This window comes from Prinia subflava, chromosome Z, assembly GCF_021018805.1.
Source record: "Prinia subflava isolate CZ2003 ecotype Zambia chromosome Z, Cam_Psub_1.2, whole genome shotgun sequence".
Lineage (NCBI taxonomy): Eukaryota > Metazoa > Chordata > Aves > Passeriformes > Cisticolidae > Prinia > Prinia subflava.
The window spans coordinates 86,025,155-86,047,561 of NC_086283.1; the positions used below are offsets into that span (position 1 = coordinate 86,025,155).

General features: G+C 38.6%; 1 protein-coding gene across 4 annotated transcripts in view; it reads right to left on the reverse strand.

Moving 5' to 3' along the window:
- LOC134563529 (leukemia inhibitory factor receptor-like) overlaps positions 1-21,290 on the reverse strand; it is an 86,088-nt gene extending 64,798 nt beyond the window's left edge. For all 4 annotated transcript variants that reach the window (XM_063421511.1, XM_063421515.1, XM_063421514.1 and 1 more), the window contains exon 1: positions 21,013-21,290. The gene's annotated coding sequence lies outside the window, so the exon portion shown is untranslated. The remainder of the gene's footprint in view (positions 1-21,012) is intronic.
- Positions 21,291-22,407: the final 1,117 nt, after the last annotated feature.

The window sequence follows — 22,407 nt, forward strand, 5'->3', positions numbered from 1 at the left end:
CTGCTTCACGCAAATGATTTAGAAATGGCAGCATATATGACATGAGAAGTAATTTTCACAGGCAATTTCTGTATTGGAAACAATAATTGGAAAACATGGGGCTGTAGTGGTTGAGGTGCAAAGGTAGAAGATTACTCACAGGACAGTGGCTACAGATTTACAAGTCCTGTGATTACTGAGTTCTGGCATGCAAGATTGTTGTGCTTTTGCCACTGAGCTCAGCCAAACAGGAAAATCACTGTAAAGGCAAGGAAATGAATTTTAAAACTGATGAGCTCTTGCTGCTGATATTTGTTTCTGCAATCACAAACCAACTGTTTTGAGTTGAGATCCCCCATCTGAAACAATGTGAAAATGCTTAAATAAGAAAATCAAAGAAAAAACACAACAACAACAGCAACAACAACAACCACCAAAACAAGAAAACCACACACACCAAAAACAAAAACAAAAACAGAGGGGGAGTAAAAGAGAGGCAAATACACCTAAATGCACTTGTCACCAACTTCTGAATACAACTATTTTTATATTATAACAAAGAAAATGTATTATAAAATAATTTTTAACAATAATTAAATATCAATATTCTGTTACAGAAGCCGTCAAGATCTTGATGTACCTCTGAAAATTTCAGGGCAGAAAGAAGGCTAAAAATCATATTATAGAATGAACTGAGGTGCTTTGGCTAGCTTTTTCTTTTTCTTTTTCTTTTTCTTTTTCTTTTTCTTTTTCTTTTTCTTTTTCTTTTTCTTTTTCTTTTTCTTTTTCTTTTTCTTTTTCTTTTTCTTTTTCTTTTTCTTTTTCTTTTTCTTTTTCTTTTTTCAGCAATAATCAGCATTTAATAATTAATCAGCAATAATTTCAGCATTTATGTCTTCTGGTTGTGATTTTTAAAGAACACGTTGCAACTGACTTCTCTGAGTGACATAATGTGATAATGATAGAATAATAGATAGATAATCAAATCTGAGTGACATGATTGGATAATGAGCATTCAGTATTTAGTGATCTCATATGATTTTCATTGGCATCAAATAAAGAAATGCACTGGTGATTTTCAAAGATAAAGGCTTAAAATAGGATCAGAAGTTTTTAATTATTTCATATTTAGGAACACAGGCAGGTGCCAGCTTGAATGTCTGAAAAGCCACATGTGGAGATATGCAAAAAATGCCTTTTAAAGATACTCATATTATATAGGAAGATTATCAGAAAGATTGTTAAAATGAAAGGTTTATTAAGTAATACTTATTCTGTTTATTTCCTATTAAAAATAGAAGTCTAGAGCATATTTCCTCAAAGTCTACAAACACATATAGAAATGAAAATAATAACATGACCTTGAACTTGTAAAGGGATGAAAAACCTTTTCTGAAGTCCTTGATCTGGCAATCGTGAGCTGTTAAGAGTTCATTTGTTTGAGAGATGATGCCTGCAGCAACAGATGGAACCTCCCGAGGAAGCCTGAGTATACTCAAAAGCTTCCGAATGATTCCAGTAAAAGTCCTTGTACAGAAAGTTCCAGCTCACTTCTTGTTTACTTGGTTAGCTGCTGTAGAGGAGTCACATAGGATTTCCCTAACAAATCACATGTTCTCAAATTGCAGCATCCTTGAGCCAAATGCATAGAAAACCTTGGGTAACCTTTTCTTCTTCAATATACACAGGGAGAAAGAATCTGCTTTCAACATTTTTGGCCACTGCATTACATAGACAATGGCCAAATAATGACCTATTTCAGCATATTTCCTCCTGCCCTCTGAAAAGTATCTGTGTCATTTTCTGTCAGTCTTATCCTTAACAGACTGGAACATATAAATAAGAGGGTCGTACATGTAGTAACATAACATGAATGTAGGTTTACAATTTTGACTGTTAGTTCACAGGAAATTACTCTGTTCCAGATGCTGTGAGCTATTTTCCTGTGCCTACTGAGAGACAAACATAACTGAGGCTGGAAGAGGTTTTGAAAGAGTTTTTGGAAAGTCTGCCTTCCAATATCTGCTTCTTTCTTGGGCGCTTCAAAGTCACACATGGCCTCGCCCTTGAGCATTTGGCTTTCATGACTAATTCTCTGAGCACTGAGTGCAAGTGCCTTCAGTCAGTGTTCTTATTGCAAAAGATGCCTAAAGATAGCCAATACAAAAGCAGAGCAACACAGATTTCTCCAGATTCCTACTAGAATGTGTTAAGTGGAATACTTGTCAGGAGAAGGGGTGATCTGAATTCCAACCCCTGCTCCAAGGACTGTGCCCTGAATCCGCTTACTGTTTAACATAAATACCCCTCTAAGCAGGTCCAGAACCCAGGATTCCATTAATCTATGAAAGTACTACAGTTACTGAATTACTGCTGTCTTTTTCCTGCTTGGTGAGACCTGAAGTCTTTTTACAGAATGACTCAGCTTTCACAGAAAGGGTAAAAAAAATCAATTGCCTGTGTCACCCACACTGTTTAAAGAATACCTGGCTTGGATATGGAGTTTCCTACCAAATGTGTAGAACACTTTAGGTCACTAGTTTCTTTACAGTTTACATAAAAGACAGCTGTGCTTACACTTCAAAGTACTCATGGCATTGAAAATATAATATGTATTCTGAGTAATCATAATACATATATAATTTCCAGTTCATGTTGTCTTGTGCAGTTCACTGACTTGTGTAGAATAATTTATGTGGGTTTTCTTATAATATCTGTGAAAGATTTTGATTCCCCTTGTAAAGAGAAGGGATAGCACACTCATGACTCAGGCAAATAGGACAGACGATAATAAGAATTTCTAGTGATGTTTAGGGGCACTAGTTTTTCATGACACTGATTATTTATTTTTGCTGATGTCATCTTCACTATCTTGTGTTCATACCACATATAAAACAGAACCCACTTAAATGCAATTTTTTTTTTTTAGAAGACCATTATGATAGATTTTTTATTTTCTTAATTTTGTGCAGAGTAACTCAGAAAATATTTTATGTTAATGATGGCTTTCTCACCAGTCTTCTTCCACAATGATATTGACACCACTGACACCACAACAACATTGATATTGATAAAATATGTCTTTAAGAACAGCAACCATTCCCTCCAGGATTTTCATGTTAATACTAAAGGCTTTGTTCAAATCTTTGTCGTGGAAAAGCTCCCTTTGAATCTGTGGGGTTTGGATCGGTTCCTTGGACTCTGAGGCCAGAAAGCTTTCTTCACTAACAGATTCATTAGGTTGGACAAGTACCTGCAGAGAAGCCATGATATGTTCTCAGGAGGTGACAAAAGTTGCACAAAGAGGAATTTTAGTGATCTTGTGATGGTAACAGCCTAAATAACCAGCCTGTGGCCATACTAGGGGTCAGGGTTACCTGGTGCAAACTAGGTATCTAATTCTTATGAAATAAATAAAGTATTTACACCATCACACTATATCTTGAAATACAACCAGAAGAAAAGCTCTGAGCTATAAAAAACTGTACTGGAAAATATCCTTTCTCTTCAAAGAAAACTTTGCAGCCCAGATCAATGATTCAGACACTTATTTCCAAGTGCAAGTTTTCAGTAGTACACATCCTTCTCACATTTGCACAGCACTGAAGAGTTAATGTCTTCAGTAACTTTTTCATTTTTGCAAAGCATAAACTTTGCAAAAACACAGCATTTTGTTTAAATAATGTGTTTAGTTCTCCTAACCAACAGAAATTAAAGGTTTTGGAAATCATGTCGAGCTCACTGTATAGACAGTGCACAAACTTTGTGGCCGCTTGTGTGTCCTCAGTGACTCACCCAAAGTTGTTTTTGTATTCTTAAAATATAGATTTAGCTTCAACTTTGGTTCAGCTTTTATAGTAACATTTGATGCACTCTGTCTTCAAATCTGGAAGAATTTGTAAAGTAATTTATTTTCTCTCTGTGCCTCTGACTCTTTCCAAAAAGCACTAACGTATCTTTCATTTCTGTATTCAGTTGTAGATAAAACTTAGCACAAAGCTAACTTGAAAAACAATTCTGTTATAAAATCACTTACAGGAGGGAAATACCTTTCTCTAAATTTCCAAATCCAAAGGTGCCACTTTCTTCAATGGTTTCATGAAAGAATACAGGATAAAGAGTTTGGCAATCAATAGTGATCAGCTACATTTGAGTGGACAAGGACAGTTTATACACTCCTGCTGTAGATAGTTGGAAAGCATCCTTAAGAATAAATATCCAAAACTTACTCATACTCTTGAAGTTAAAAAATCACTTTTTTTCCCAATTTGGGGCATGTGACATGGTTGCATTAAAAAACTGCAATGTAACTTCATAGCTCGTATTGCTGCTGAGGTATTATTTGGCACCAGGCATAATGTTTTAGATGCAAGAACCAGGAACATTAGTATTCACTACTGCTTATTTCAGGGCAGAAATAGGTGCATTTTCAAATACTTAGGCAAAAAGCTGGACTCTCCAGAAAATAAGTGGGAAAGACTTTTCCTTCATAATGGCAATTAAATCTGGCTTGAAATCCATAGACTGCTTAATAATTCTGGGCAGAAGAGCTCCTGCAGCACATAACAAATGAGCAGTGAGCTACATCTCAATTTTTGGTATTATTTACAATCCTGTCTGTGTGGCCAGCCCAGCAATGCAGTGTGCATGACAAGCACAGCTCACTTTTGCCTCGAGACACTGAGAGCTGGACATTCACCTCATCTTTTTCGGCTTGGGGAATCAAAATTCTGTTTGAGCTGTACTACAACCGCTTAAAATATAAGGCTCCTCCTTTGTTTATTTTGAGGCCTAGATGAATAAACTCAAGAGTGATGTGAATGGTGATATGGCTTAGGATCTGGGTTGCTCACCATTTGGCAGACTGTGATTGCAGTGTGATTGTCTGTTACACGCCTGTCTCCTATGGCATGTGGGTATGCCTGGGAGGCATAAATCTCTGCTGGTGGTCCATTTAATTCCCACATTCTTGCTGCCTTTCTCCCTTCGTGGCTTTAGAGAACATAATGACTCATGACTCCTCAGTTTGCCCCAAACTCCTTCTGCTAGGGCACTTTTTTTGTGTAGCTGGTCATATTAAGAACAGTTTTAACTTAGTGTTACCACTTTGGTTCCTTTTGATTAACCAGCCTCAAGCGGCAGCAGAAGAGGTTTACCCAGGTGCTTCTCAGTCTGCCTTCTGTCACCTTAACCACACACTCTGACCATTGAAACAAGGAGGATTAAATGACTATTCATGTTCTTTATTGACCCCCAGTTATTCTTAATTAATTTTCTTACCCACACATGCTTGAACAGCATTGTATTTCTGAAGTTATTTCATTTATTTGTCTTTTTAGTAAATGATCAAGTGTCACCTCTATGTAAAACAAGATGAATTAAAATTGTCTGGTATTATTTCTGGTATTGTTCTGATTTTAAAATAAAATAAAACATGTTCCTCCTCAGATTGATATAAATTTCAGTATTGCCACTGAAATTCTGATTGTCAATACTGTGAGGTACTTTAGCTGCCATGTTCTGGTCTCTACAATTATTAAGTGATAAAGAAGCTCGTCTAAAATTCTCTTATCAGAGTTGGCTTTATCTTCATTTATCCTAAGCCCATTTTTCATTCTACTTCTTTAAGATGTCCAACTATCCTTTGCATCTTATTTTCTTTCTTCTGCAAACACCAAAGTTACTAGTGAGATCAGAGGGACTATTGAAGGTCACCTAATTTCTGTTTCACCAGAAAATTTTATAGTTGTGCTATGACTCCCAAGACATCTTAAGAAGACACAACAAAGTCAGTCTTCCTGTGTACTCCCACTCCTATTTTCCAGAAACCACATTTCCATTTAGCTATTCTCTTCTGTGTAAGAGAAAGGTATATGCAATGTCATAAATGGGAATTTACAATGAGTAGGAAGATTAATGACACTCATTACTTCAACACTTTTTCCAACACTTTTTATTTATTTCAACACTTTTAAAAAAGGCTGGAGAAAAGGTATTTACAGTCCAACAAAGGCGGGTTTTATAGCAGTTAATCTATCTTATTGCACCATCCCACAAAGTTCTTTCCATCATCTCTCTGGTTAAAATTATTTGGTTCTAAAATTCTGCACACTTATTTCTTTTTTCTTGATAAGAGTTTAAACTGCATTTTAAATCTCTTATAAGTTTATCCTCTTCAAACAGGTCAGCTATCTTTAACACATCTGTACTGAGAGCATCACTAAAACCTCACTCTCCCTCTGTCCATAACTGCATTCTTGCTATCACACTCACAGCTGATCTTGTCTCCATGTAGCTCTCATAAAATACTCACACATTATGTGCAGTTTCATTTGGCTTTGTTTATTTCACCAAGTCCTGAAAACCCTGCATGATCCTCTTTTTTAGATGCTTTTTTGCCTTACCATGCTTATATGACACTTAGCATGAGACCAGCTTGAGTGTTCTATACTCAGTTTTACAAGCTTATCTCCAGTTACATTCCCATGCACTCTTTCAATGCTTCTTTGTCCTTACACCTAAAATTCTCCTGAATTACTTGAATTATCTTCTTTGATCTGTCCTGATACCTCCTGAAGCCTGTTTTTAATTGCTACCTATTCCATACTGTCTTACAGATACCTCCAGGATGTTGTATGTCTGTAACTTTCCTACTGATTTTTCTTACCATTTTTGTGCTATCACACTCTTGTAACCCTTCTGCTTTGCCTCTTGAGACAAAGTATGCAATCTGATTACTGGGAACCACTTTGATCAATAAATGGATATGCTTGAACATTTTTATTACGAACATTTTTGTGCTTTTCAGCTGTATCCTTAACTGTGACAAAATCAATTCATAAGCATTGGATCCTTGTCTTCCACATCCTTCTTTGCTACTTTCACATTGGAGCCATGCATCACTATTTGGTACCACACTTTGCTATATTCTTGGAGGCTATCACAATCAGGCAGAATTAATCTTGTAAGTTGTTGGGGATTTCTTTGCTGGGAGCACGTTTTTATATTCCCTATGTTTGGGATGCTCCACCAGCTTGAGGTACTGACAGTTTGCTTGTTTTTTCCTTCAAAGATTATAAAAATGGAGAATATAATTTCAGAGGATTGAATGTATCAGTGGTGATACAGAAAGACATAATCTTATCCTCCTTGGCTTTCTTCCCCCTTCTGACAATTGCTGCTAAAATAAATAGTGATGATCCTCCCTAAGAAGCAGAAGTAGTCTCAGATAACTTTCCCTCTATGTGGTAGAACAATCTGTGAATGATGTCTCTCTCTTCATGGCACTAATCACCATGAAGTTTATTTCAATTAAACTATTGCTTGTGTTGTCCGAGAAAAACAGCATGGATATAACAAACTTTATTTAAAAGGTTATCATGTGCATGTCACTTTATACTTTCTGCCCAGGGAGTAACTCAGGAGTACTCCTGCCCTGGGTAACAATGTTCCTTTCTTACCTTGTTGGGATTTGTAGAGCAGAGGATATTTCTTGCAGCTTAGAATGGAACAGTAAGTCTAAGCTTCTAAGGCACCTAATGAATGAAGGCCACACTTCACAGAATTTGAGTACTTCTGTCCTTCCTCTCCTTTGAAAAGTACTGCCCAAACACAGCACTAAATGCAGCTGTCAGAGATTTTGAGACATCTTACACAAAATACATTTTCATGGTCTTTCTATCAGCACTTTTTATGCCAGACTAAGAGGCATATTATCTTTTACAGCAGTTGTTATTCCAATATTCCTTTTTCATAATAAAATCAATTGAAACTGTTTAGGCAAAAGACAGCATGCTCTCATCATGTCATGTCTAGAATTCTGTGGTAATTCCTGTAAAACAAAAAATCACTATGTGGCCTGCTAAGTAAAAAGAGCATTGATGCCTTTCTCTGGATATCTGTCTGTATGTCTGTGTCTGTGCATATCAGCAGGGTGGTATTGCCACTGTAGATCTAATTTAACTGATAAAAGGAAATTGTAATTTAAAATTTCTCCTTGGAATGTTTTTATCTCAAATTCTATTGTTTTTTATTCCTAGGGCACAGCCACTCTTTCCTGCTGTTGAGATGCCAGGATCACAGTTACAACAGAATAGGAAGAGAAGTGCAACATAAAATAAGGCTCCTTGTAAAGGGCTGATTTGGCAAATTATATAGGCAATTTCAACTCAAGTGGATATTTAGTTTCTTTGTTAAGCATGGATTTTAGAATAAAGCATAGCTCTATGCTGAAATTCTCTGTTGAGTCAGTATCTCAAAACTAATAATGACTCAGTGTAATAGGGAAGACTACAAAGTCTTCTGCTACAGAGCACTCTGCAGTCTGAACCAAGTCACACACCTAACCTGCACATGGAGGGCTTTTCTACTTGTTTGTCACCCAGCTGTCCATTGCAGAAGATATTCCAAGTGTTTCCTTGGTTCTGCTTCTTAACTGCCCAGCTGTGAAGAGTTCTGCAAGACTCCTACAGGTAAAAGCAAAGGGAGATGAGGTAAACAGTCTGGCACTGGAAAGAAGGGCAGCAGAAGGAACAGCAGCTGTCTCAAAAAGCCTTTACCTCAGAGGCCAACATCCTGAAGTACCCAGGGAATATGCTCTGCTCACATTCTGTGCGATAAAAGCTTTCAAATTTTAAAGGAGAGAAACAAGGGAAACTGAGGAAAATTCTGAAATTGATAAGTACTTGGGATGCTTCCTTTGCCATTATAATAGGTGCATTTCTAATGGATTCTTATGGTAAATTATTATACAGTAATACAGCCACAGGATATACTTGATTGCAAATCTGGCCTCTGTACTTTAAGAATCATTTCTATAGGGAAACAAATGAGTAGAGGAAAAGAGCAAGAAACTGGCATGGAAATTAGGTCTGGGCTCAGCTTTACACAATTCCACAGCCGAAAATCTTTGAGAAGATCAATGGTGGTGAATGCTACTACAACATTCACCATTGTGAATGAGTCACTTCCTCTCACCTCGATAAAAGTAACGGGCTTTAGTTGAACATCTAGCATGTTCATCTAGCATCTTTTGCATGGGGCAAACCAAAAACTGGAGGTTCAGTAGCTGACAGAGACCCTGGAGTACTGGAGCTTAGAGCTGCCTCAGAGGAAACAGTAAGAGTATGTGTATTGACAGCACTGGTCACAACCTCCCTCTCCTTCACAACTGGCACCATTTAGTGGGATGTGTTTCCTATCACATGATGGGGGATTCTGTGTGTGCATACCTCCAATTTCTGTGAATTCTGAGCATCTCAGCTGGATCAATTTGTGTCCAGATAAGCTGTTCTCATGAAAAAAAAGTCTCCATTAATAACTTAATAGCCTGTTAATTAAAATACTGAGGCTGTGACCTGGGATCTCATCTTGTTCAAATTTGAGAGCAGATCTTTCCCATGTCAAATGGGGCAATTGTCTTTTATTTTTCCTGTAAAAGTTACCTCATTCCATACAAGCTTTTGAAATAGTCTCTGGGCAAGAAAAAGAGAATTACTTCTTTGTCTTGATGCTGAGGACACAATTCTGGAGTACTGTGAACAGTGCTATCCCTCCTCCCAGCAGGTACTTCAGTATTTTATGAGAAGCAGAAAAACTTAAGCTGTCTAAAACATCTAATTCAGAGGCAGTGACTGGAGACCTCAGCTGGGAGATGGCAGGACCCAATTTAAAATATTTCTTGTTTAAATAATTTGAAGTAAGTATGTAAAACCAAATCTTTTATTTACAGGGACTTCCTCTTGCTATCTAATTTTTGAGCAAAGGTCAATAGAGAGGCCTAAGGCCTGATGGTGGAAATTTCGGAAATGTTAAAGGCAGGAAGTCAAGCACAGTGATTTTAAGCAGATAAACAGCTATGCAACAACTAATTTTAGAAGCTCCTAGTGGTAACATGGTACCAAAATCAGGGCCCTAAAATACAGGAACATTATGGTTCCCATAACTTTAGGTTCTGTAACTTAAGAGGCTGTGCTGGAATGCTTTTCTTTCCCCTCCTCAGTGAGATTCTGCATAGTCACAATCAGATAGTCATTCCTACTTAGACTGGAAACATACCTGGTGGAGATCCTTACCAAAGCCTCAGTGTGCTCCTAATTGCAATAAAATGATCAGCAATGCTGAATGCCTAGGGTGGCAGTTCTGGGCTGGCAGTCTCGAGGTGCTGGAAAGTTGATGGAATTGTGGCTTGCTGTGTGACTATGGTGAAATTGTTTTCTCATGTACAGTAGATAACTTAGCAAGATATAAGTAGTGTTTAATCTGTAAATAGTCTTCTTACATACATCTTGGTCCAAAGTTTTAATGTAAGATTTTTAAGTTCTTGTTCCATTCCTGGAAAGCTCATCTGCTTTTTTTTTTGGTTTTTGTTGGTTTTTTTTTTTTTTTTTTGGAGCCAATAATGTGATGTTACTTTCCCCTACAATTCTTGCCCCACTTACTGTAGAAATTCTATGACTGCTGATGATGAAGAATTAAAGTACAATTAACTGTAATATAGCTTTTGCAACTGTATAGAAATAACCATTAGGAAATTGTGAGCCTTCTTTTCCTCCAAAACCTCATATAGTGCTAAATAATGTGTATTGCAGTACTTTTGAAAGTCGTCACTTCACAATGGGATTATTTGATTAAAACAAACTCAGGAAATGGGTTTATTCACTGTATAGGTTATATAAATAAGGACAAATCCTTCATTTTCACAAACACTAAATAGGTAAAACATAAATTAACTAAGCCTGTCTATGGAAATCTTTATCAAGTCAAGCATGCTATTGTTACATTCAGCACTTTAAAAGGTAAACAGGAAGATGTGGTTACCATTCTCATCTTGCCTTACAACTGGTGTCTAGATTTATGTTTATAGTGAGCATATTCCTAGTGCCTGTATTCATGTCAACATTTACATGCTTTTAGTAACATTGTTAAGAGATTCTAGTCAACAAAAATATACTTGTGATTCCCTATGCTTTAGAAATACCCTAAATTAAGTGAATCCATTTTAAAAAGCACCTTAGTATTCAAGTACCAAAAATATGTGTAGACATTTACAGCTTTTAGTCTTCTTTACTGCATTGCCCATGAAGAAACTTTGTAAGGAAGACCACTTTTTAAAGGCATAAAAGATAATGTACATTCAAAATGTAATTTGAGAAGCTTTAATTGCTTCAGAATAATGCAATTACGTGAACTGAAAGAAGAAGAGCTACCGCTGATGTTTGTGTGATGCTTGACTCAAAAAAAAAATACTGAAAGAGATAGGGCAGGATGCTGAATTTGATGCATCTGGAGCTAAGGACAGTAAGCAGGATAAGCATTCACTCTGAAAGTCCACGTGTTATAAAGAATATCTCTGAAATAACTAAAGGAAAAGAGAAATAGGAAAACAAGGGAGCTCTGCCAGTCTCCTCTGTAGGAGTAAACAGGATTAGGTATAATGAGATTATCAAGTAATTTTGTGTGGCAACACCCACATAAATCAACAGACAAGAGGAGGGAGAGGGACTCCGCAGTAACTGTTAATAGCAGCAATGTACCAGCCATAAGAATAATGCTGCCTCCTCTCTTGCCCCTTTCTCTCAATGTGGAATACTATTCTAGTTGTAGGACTATAATTAAAACTGCAACCAAGCACAGTGTCTGTTAGCAAGTTTTCTGTCCAGCAGTCAGCGTGTTCAAGCAGGATAACAGGACAAAAAATGTTCCCATGTTGACCTTTTCTACGTCACTGTTTTTTTTCTTCTTAATTCTCTGGAAGCATATCATTTAAGATATACAAGCCACCAAAACCAGGGTAAATGTGGTTTTTGTCTGTTGCCACAAAAATGGCTCCATAATTAGGAGAGTATAACCCATCCTGTTAGAATATTCTCTTTATTAGTGATATTCTACCTATCAGAATAGGTATCAGAATCAAGGTTGTGATAACCTCTGGAGGAATATAATCCCACTGTCATTCCTGTTACCAAAGTCTTATCTGATCTCTGTTTTTCCTTTTCCTGTGCTGTCACTGGTGGACTCAGAGTTCATCATATTTCCTGTGCTATTTAAAGAACTTCTTGGGCTGGTGCATTATTTTAAGCCTGCCTCTGTATGCTTTAAAACACCAACAGGAAGCATTTGCCCTACACAATCATAGTTACTGTACAAAGCTCAGTTCATACAGAGAGACCAATTTGGTACATTATATATATATATATAAACAGGATAAGGTATGAAAACAGAGGATTCTGTAGCACATAACATTTTCATTTTCTGCCCAGTCTTCAAATATACTTTCCATATTAGGGAACCCTACCACAACTGCTTGAGAAGGTCTCTGAATACAATTTGAGAAGTGGTATGTGTATCATGCTGAAAAATTGCTTGTGTTGTAGCAGAGGATATAGTTATGACAAAAGAGAATGAGAACTCTAACTTCTGATAGCAAACTGGTGATGAAAGCAGAACTGTACTGTGCCAGGATCATTTGGGTCCTGCACTTGCAGAGCTATTTCACCTACATGAATCTGAGATTTTCTACTATGTGTGTTCTGCTTCAGCTCTGTTAAAAATCTACTCAAACCAGGGTCCCCAAATTGATTTATCCCTAGGTCATTTTCGCATGATCTCTTTTCTCCTGTTGAGTGCAAAAAAAAAATAGAATGTCAACTTGAAAGTGTCATGAAAGATATTTTTTCCTATCAAGTAGGGAAAATTATGGCTTATTATGATGAAAAAGATCTAAGTTTCCTTGCAAAAGCCACCAGGACTCCTTATTGCTATGTGTCCTGGATCACAGGCTGCCACTTTCAAGAAAGAGGAGTGACCTGCATGCATAGGATTTCTTTCAAGCATGACTGTAGGAGGATATAGGCCAGGTGTTTAACAAACATACATGGTATGAGCACACCAGGTATGAAAGAAAATCTACTTAATACTTAATTCATTGTTGTAGTGAAAGTAACTTTTTTTTTTTTTTTGGTCTATAATATTTTAAATGAAAAGCAAACAATAGGCCAGCTAAACCCAAAGCAGGTTGTTGGCAGCTGGGTTCCAGAGATGGAAAGATGCCAAGGGAAGCTGATTCCTGAGTGTGAAAACAAGTATCAGGAACAATGAAACAATTCTTCTCAGCTATTCCTTTTGCGTAGGAGGCATGTAGCTCTACAGATTCTGAATCCTCCTGCAAATGTTAGTGCTGTCATGTGTGTTAATTCCTCAACAGCTTGCAAGGACAGCAACATCCAAAGATTAGCTGGAAGTGATCTCTTCCCCACTAAAATTCTCTTGCATGTGCAAGGGCAACTTTCTTGCCTTGAGCTTTGACTACCACAAATCCACAGATGGTCCCCAGGCTAACATATATAGAATATCATGATGGCTGAGGTTGGAAGTGACCTCTAGAGGTCATCTGGTCTAACTCCCCTGCTCAAGCAGGTCACCACTTGCTAGGACCATGTAAAGTTACATGGACCATGTAGACTATTAGAGTCTCCAAGGCTAGAAACTCTAGCCCCTCTCCAGGGAACCTGTTCCTGTGCTCAGTGAACCTTACAGTAGGAAAGGAAAGTGTTTCTTGATGTCCAGGTGGAACCTCCTGTGTTTCAGTTTATGCTGCCTGTTACAGGGCACCCCTGGAAAGAGCCTGGCTTCATCTTGTTTACAGATTCCCTCCAGGTTTTATACATGCTGATGTGTTCCCTCCATCAGCCTTCCCTTCTCCATGCTGAATATTCCCAGCTCTATCAGCCTGTCCTAATAAGGGCAATGATATAATATATTAATTTCCTTAGTGGTCCTTCTCTGGATTCTCCAGTACTTCTGCACAAGGCGTTTTATTTCCAGTAATAGCAAAGATCATCCTATGGGGTCATTAAAATTGTTTTCCATCATAAACATACTGAAAGAGGTTGGGTTTGTAGAATTCCCTCTTAGTTATAGTGGAAAGAAGGGTTAAAGTGTCCTCCAGTTCCTGATGCAGTGGTCTACTCTCCAGCACTAAAGACAGTAGTGCACTCCACATGCAGGACTTTCCTGTCATGAAGGCCTGCTGGCTGTGAGCAATGACTGCATTGACCTTCTGGTGTTCTTCAGTACCTCCCAGAATAATCTTCTCCATAAGCTTACCAGGCATTGAAGTGAGACTGACAGGCCTGTAGTTTCCTGGGTCATCCTTCTTGTCCTTTCAAAAGCTGATTCTCTTGCCTTCCTTTCTGTTTAGGATTAATCCATTCCTGCCTCCTAGCAACCACTTGCCATTACAACTCCAGCCAAGACAGCCTGTAAACATCCGCTGTGTAAGTACCTAATGCAAGTGGAGTTAATGAACTGTTCCCTCTAGCTAGCACAGCCTAAGATCCGCACCACACATGCCTCTGTCAGCACCCTCAGGAATGAGATCTTGAGATTATCAGCAAAACACAGCAACTGATAACTCGTGCTTGAGTAACTAGGGAAAAACAATGCTCTTCCCTTGATATACCAAATCCAGATGGACTTGCTGAGTACCCTATGAATGCCTTACAGGGCTGCTAAGGTGCTAACAGAAATATGTTCATCCATTTAATCAGAGTACCTACATTTGGTACTTATTTATTCTAGGATCCCTCTATCATTAGGGGAGATATGGAGAACAATTTAAATCCAAATCTGAGTTAGTCTTTGGGGTTGTCCCTTTCTACACTAACTCCACAGTGAGTTAAAACAGCTGGAATTCTGACTTGGACATCTCAGCATCTGAAGCTAGGCAGGATGAATCTATGTGTATCTCAGGAATCCCTGTTTTTCACCTATATCATTATCTCTGTGTATGAATAAAGCAAAGGATATATTACCAGGTTGGTGTAATCTGATATTTTCTCTGCTTAATTTGAGGACCTGAACTGCCCTGAGCATCTCCAAGATGCACCTTTATAGAATTGTAGAACCACAGAATAGTTCTCTTACACTTAGGATTGTATTTAAGAAAACACATGCCACTGTAATAAATAATGAGGTTGTTGTGTGGAAAAATCTATTATAATTTTCATTTGGATTCAGATCAGGTTTATTCATTGGCCTTGGCAAGTGAACACCCAGGTCACACAAAGAGCACTGTAAGTAACATATAATATACTAAATTGCATGTGGAATATTCCAGAGAGCTCAGACAGGAAGAGTCTGATGGGATGGGATTCATTTCACTTCATGTTACACCTCTGCAACAAGCATCTCTGCTCATTTACAGATAATGGCGAGAAACAGCCTTTTAAAAAGGTGATTAATTTCAGATGATAAGACGAATTGTGCTCTGCTAAGTGCCTGTTTCTCACCACTGATTGCTAGGAAGTGTGGAGTCACTGGCTCCATTGTGGACATCTAGCTATGAATTCCCCCATGCCTTTCCTGGCAGAGACATGTCACAATCTTGTGTGCATGTGCACAGGCATACACACGCACAATTAATTCCAAGATAACATACATGTATAGAAGTGTTAGTTCCCACGTATAAGCCCTTTCTCCTCTGGTTTGCTGCCACTTCTCTTCATAAAGTGACCATCATATGTGCTATAAATTATGTGAGTTCCTCAAAGCTGAGCAGAAAGGCAACAGATCAGGCTTCCTTCTCTTTCCCAAGCCCTCCAGCTTCACACCTGCTCACAAACAGCAACTCTTAACTGCTAGCAACAGCCCTCTCCTCACATTCAGTTATTGGGACTGGCTAAGCACAAAATCAAAGCACCAACAAGTATTTGAATAAGCATAAAAGTCAGATAGTCCTTGGATGTCCATGCTGCAACAGGGAGTTTCAGCACTCCTCCTTGTTAGCTCTATAAAATGATGTAAGGATGTACAAACTCCAAATGTCCAGTGTTCTCCCTTTAACTAATAGGAAATTTTAAGTTAAAGAAGTTAGCTAATAACCATGTGGTGAGTCAGAGGTTGTTTGCTGTGGCTACTGTTTGCAGTTTATTCTCCTTGCACAAATGTTCATATCTCCTTCACTATGCACTAGTAGTCAGTATGAACTAACTACCCTTTCCTTACTAACCTTTGGGAGTTAATCCACTCCAAATTCAGTCATCTAAATGGATGGAGGTTCTAGGACTTAGCCACTCTTGATACCTAGAGGTATGCCTTCAATCTGCATCATTCAGCCTGAACTTCAATGTGGCTCCTCTCTTAGCCTGGAGGCACTAAGTGCATTGGACCTGCAAGAGTCAAGGGTGTGAGAAAAATTTCCAGTACAGTTTCATAAGCAGAAGTGAAGACTATCCTCAGGTTCTCCAGCATATGGACATTTCTGGGCCCAACTAGCTTCTTACCACATGGATGCAGAAATACAAGGGATGACAGAAAATTTTTATCCCCTTCCTGCTTTTTTTCTATCTCTTTGGCATAAACCCAAGTTCTGCAGTACACAATATATTGCTTGTCAGAATTTTTTCCTGCCAGAGTAATTTGGAAACTCATAATTATACATCACAACATCCTTGCAAGGTGGAAAGGAAATTAAGAAGCTGGCAAAACCCCACCACTTGTTGGAGCAGTGTCATGTAGGTCAGAGCTTACTTTTGCGTCTAGGTATTTTAAGTGATGGTTCAGAGCAACACTGAGGCAGAGGACAGGATCTCTGTGCCTCCATCAGTGTAAATGGGAATGGATGCTACTCAGTCCTTATGCAATCCTCACCTTTGATTGTATCAGTCCTCAGTCTGAAAAAGCCAAACTCTTAGAGTATTTAGCAGCAGAATAGTGACTTGTAAGGTCTCAAAAGCGCCTACATCTCCATCTCCCATCTAAAAGGTTGGTTGATTCAACCCGACTCTTTCTTTTAACATGGCCTTAAATAAGGCAAATGTAATAGAAGTCCCAGAGGCTGTGATTCTCCATGTCCTGAACAAACACTCTGCCTCCAGAACTGGTTCTTGTACCTTCTACAGTATCCCATTTTATCCTGCAGTGTATGCAGACACTGTGGCACCATTTGGACAATCTCTAGTGGTTGTCTTCTCTGCCAGTTCAGCGTTTGTAATTTTTATTTCTTCCTGGTTTTGAAGTGGCTTATCTGGCATGAGGTTACTACAATGTTATTATTTGCTGGCCCAATTAAAGTATGATTAAAGAAAAGAATATAAACAGGCTTTGTAAAAAGATATAATTTAAATTCTTCCTGATAGATTTAATTCCTCTGTAGATTACCACTGAGTTTAGAATTAGAGGTGGGCCTCAATCAGTTTTAACATCTGGACCCACAGCCAGAGGATGAATTTGCAACAGTTCCTTTAACAGTCTTAACAACAAAATAAACTACACATTTAACCCTAAACTTCCCAGAAATTGATAGATTCAGATGCCAGGGAGAACTGTGAAATATCCAACAAGAGTCTAGAGCTCTACTGCTCTGCAGTTATTACTGACTTTACCTCCTGGGAGGACCCTGCGTGATGATGCTTTACAAAGTTACAGAATACATCAGAGGAAGAGCCAGAAATTGCCCACTGGTAAAAATGAAGTGTAAAACGTCTTTTCTTCTACTACCACCACCTCACCTGAAAGTCAACTCTCTCTTTCAGTGAATGTTTGAAGCAGAAGGAAGAACTTCAAGCTCACTAAGTACAGTCTTCTGGGAACTATCAGATTCATTCATCATGAATTATTCTCAGCTGCCCTTCCTGGGAGGAGCAGGATGAAAGAACCTATAAGCTTTTTGTAATTGATTTGTGAGGGGTCAGGTTCACAGAGCATAAAATAAAATAAAGAACCTTCTATTAGGCTGAAGTAACCCAGTCACTAGTGCAAGCAAAAGCAAACAAAGAGCTTCCCTTAGCTCAAACACTGTGGTATTCTCAGCCTGTGAACACTGACTGCCCTGCTATTATGCACATATAGCCAAGCTCTGGCCCTCCCCACGTTCTCCCTCTCAAGAGCCACATCCTGGCCAGCCTGCAGTGCACAAACCCAGCACGGCCACCTAGGCTGGGAGTGTGAGGATGGCAGATGCAGGAGGGACAACAGCAGCTGTGGACAGCATGGAGAAGCACCCACTTCAAACGGCATAAAGTGCTGGATTAAAGATGCACACATGGAGAGAGCTGGAATTGTCCAGGTCCAGGGCATTCTCCTCTCCCCACCAGCTTGGCTGGGAGCCACATTCCTACATTCCTGGCTCTGCCACAGAACAAGCCAGTGTTGTAGAGGCAAAGGCCAAATGCTTTGTTGTGGGTAATGTATGTCAGGACAGCTCAAACAAAAAGCCAAAGTTTTACAGTTCTTCTGCTGACAGTATCCAGGGACCTGAACTTCACAGATGATTACTAGATTAAGTTATTCTGTAGCCTCTTGATACAACCCACTGAATTTAAAACTTTCTCTTACACTGCAAAGAATTTCCTTGGATTAGAATACATACTTCCATATTGAAATGTTCATGACTTGATTTAACAATGCCATGACACTGGAGCATCAATGATTTTCTGCTGGGATTACTAAAGACCCTTTTATCTTGCAAGCCAAGTTCTCAGATTCACCATTACTTCACACAAACTATGACAAGAGACTCATACTTTCATCAGCACACTTTCATATGCCACAAAAGCCTGTTTCTTTCATGTGCTGAAACAGCAGAATAGATAAGAAGTAGGAACAGACACAGTGTTCTGGAATTTACAACATTTTAGCCAACTATGTCTTAGGTGAATTACTCATCCACCTGTTTTCCAAGGGGTGAGAGATATGGGGGTCTGATATTTGGGCATTGTGTTTTCGTGCATTGATGTGATGGCTAAGACACACAGGCAAGGGAAAAACTGGGAGGCTGCATTCTTCACTATATTCTCTCATAAAATCTTTTTCCTGTTCATTTATAAGCTCTAGGGAATAGAGAGCTTGCCAGTACCCCCACTACCATATGGGATCTTCTCTGGCTAGGTGTGTAGGGGGAGAGGAGAGATACATGAGACTGTCAAAATGAAACTTCATGATTGCAACACAGAGACCCTGGAACTCAGAATATTTTATAACTTAAATTTTTACTGTACTTTTTCTTTCAAGGTACACTGTCCTTAGTGGTTGCAGTCCAACAAACAACTAGGTTGTCTTCACAACAGCAAACTAAGCAAATCCAGGAAACCTGTGTGATTCTTGATTAACTGCCTTCACTGTTCGGCTGTTCAAGCAGTTGGACAGCAGGGTATGACTTTGGCTGAAGCCAAGTAGAGGTCTCCCAGACAATTCCCAGGTATGCTTCCAGGAATCAATCACAGCTAGTGGTCTGGATACAGCCAACCCATCTTGGAGGGCAAAATTGCTTAACTGCATAGACAGCTACTCTGCACCAGTTAAACTTAGTGCCAAAAATGCTTTTTGCTTACTAATATAGGAAATTGCTAGTCTACATTTAGCCTGAAAAGACTGGCCTTGTCATGCTGAAGACAATTGATAGAAATTAAATATTAGAAGGTTAGCTTTCAGATGCTTTTTTCCTTCCCCCAATTCCTTCTGCTCTCCCTCTCCCTGCAAAATCTGTTTATACATTCATGCAGTGGCCTGAAATATGTTAAAATCTGTGTGCTATTAGGGTTCTGATGAGAAAAAGGAGGTAGGTTTAGGTCTAGGGGGCTGGGGGTGGGAGACAGCAAGAACTGTTGATCATGGAAATTCTGAGAGAGCAGGAGGGACAAGCAGCAATCAGAATGGATGTTTTTGTGTGTGAATAGTACAACTGGAGTTTCTTTTCAGAAAGATATCCACCACAGGCAGCTCATTTGCTATGACCTGAGCCAGAGAATTGCACATCTCCTTAATAATTCTTTTTTTGTTTGTTTGTTTTTGTTTCCCTGAAGTGGACAATACAGGACAATTTCAATCTTTTTTTTTTTTTTTTTTTTTTTTCTTCTCCCTAACTAGTTTCGCTTCAGTTTTTCAGTCTGAGGTGGCTAGATCAAAACTTTTGAAGAAAATTTTCTTTCTGAAACATGATCTGAACCAAAGGCCATTCAGAATAATTTTTCTTCATGGAAACTATTCTATTTTTGTTAAATTTGATAACAGCTTGTTTTTACAAAATAAGACATCGATGCCAAATTGAAGCTGGCAATATCATCTAAAGAAGTGTCACTCTGGATATAAACAGGAAATGTTTAGAGTGCTGATCCAATGATTAATGAATGTTTCCACGTCTATGTAGCAGCCAATTTTCCCTTTCCTTGGAGATTACTCCATTACATAAGCTACAGAAGGGCCAAAACTTAGGTCCCATGTATTGAAGTATACAAAAAATACTTCTGTACAAATGCTGGCATGGTTTTCTGCCTTTGAAATTAATTACAGGCATCTTCACTGACTCCAGTGGGAGTGAGAAGCAAGCCAATGTCTGAAAGGTTCTTTGCTCACACCTCTTTTTCAGGGCCAAAGCACTTTTCTTCTGCAGGATTTCTCAGCCTTCCTCCAGTTCATTCATAGACATGACTTCTTAAAAGTCTGACTACAGTTTAGTGAGAAACTCCTCACTTTCGTCTCTGTTAAACACCTAAATATTTTTTACTGACTGGAGGGAAAGAAGTGAATTTGACTGAGTAGTTCTGAACCCTATTGTGTGAATCCAGCCAGACACCCACAGTAGTCTTTTTAGGCTGCCCATAATCTAAATACACATTAAAAGAGAGCCTAACAACAGAGCCCTCTAGTTGCCTGATCTAATTGTCTGACCAAAGAGTACCAATTTAGGATAACAATAGCAAAGGGCTGAACTTTTTAACTAGTACATGCTGTCCCCAGACCAACAAACCAGTGAAAAGGGAAAAATAAAGGAGTATGTCTTTTTGTTGTCTTTATTCTTTTTGTAAGGAAACAGAAACCTCAGGCACCCAAGGGAGCCCAAGACCTTCAGGACAGCTGCTTAACTTGGCACTTTAAGTTGCAAACCAAGCATATCAGCATTTATTTAGTGGAATTTCTGAGAAGCAAAAACTGCACTGACCAGAGCCTTTGTAGGCAAACTGAAAAGAAATCAGGTTGAAGTAGAACAACATGCCAGTATTTTTCTGGTGAACTCATAGACAAGTTGAGACTTACCCTTGAGAGCCAGCCAGGTGCTCCTAAGTTTCTGCAAGGTGTCAAGAGAACTCTGCTTATGCTGGAAGCAGTAGAAGGGAGGAAAACTTCACAGGAGACAGGATTACAAGTCAGCATTTGGTTTCCCTTTGTCTATTCTTGTTGGAGATATTTTTCTTCATTTTTCCAGGCACAAGACTGCCTTATTTCTGCTTTTGCCATATTCTGGATATCCAAACTCCCCAGCAGCCCTTTTGTGAGGAAGAGAAATCTCTATATAAATATTCACCTACAACACAAAAACGGTCTGAGGTAATAACTTGGCAGAAAAACTCTCTTATGTAAGAGGAATTGCCCCAACATAAAATGTCTCACCACATAGCTTTCAGGAATGAAGAGTGTTTAAAGCTAATAACTCACTGTGTAATCTTTAACTTGCAGAAACGTTTTTGTTCGTATCTAAAACGGGTTGCCTTAGGAGAAAGAAAAAAAAAAGAAAGAGAAATTACCTGCTTAACCTTCTTTATTAATGCTAGGTAGGAAGGAAAAGCTGTATAAAATATATGGCTTCATTCTATAGGAATACATGCATTACATATGGATTACATATTTATTCTGTGTATGGACATAGCAGCTAAATACTCCCATTAAGGACCTGATCTCACGCTTGCTTAAGTCCATGGAGCTGCTATTGACCTGAATGGCTTTGGATAACTACTAGTCCCAAGTTCTTAAATTTAGAAGTCTCCATTAACGACCCTGAAATAACAACTTAATTAAGGTTTCAAACTGAAGTGAGACTTGGACATTCTGAAAGTCTGGCTTATTTCTTGAGGCACATTGACACAAACCACTTCTCTTCTGGTTCCAACCAAAAGACTGCCTCACCTATTTGAAAAACAATCCAAGCTATGACACTGACTTTCATCCGCAACCAAGTAAATAAACTGAACTCTGTGTTTATCCTTTCTATTTTCCCTGTTCTGCTTGAGTGTGTGGGAATGTATTTTCATTTCTTTATTTATTTTGTGATCACTGAAGCCACAGCTTTCAGAGTCATACCTGAGTGTTCCCGATATAGTTAGACACTATTTCAGGGAACAGACAGTTTTATTCTCCCTGTTCAAAGAGATTGCCTATGTTGTCATATACGTGAAGCACAGTTTCTTTTTCAAGCACTGACAGTTATTTGCTCCACTACATCCCAGTAGACAGCTGTCAATTTAATTGTCTCCTTCTCATTTAAGCAACTTGGGCCATCCTGCTAGCATAGGTATCATGGATGTAGGAAAGAATAAAGCTCTAGTACTCTGACTAAAAGAATAGAGCTGCATTACTGCCACATACAGAGTTATATTTTTAGAGGAAAAAAAAGAAACTATATTAATCTGTGCAAGATAACAGCATATTCATCCC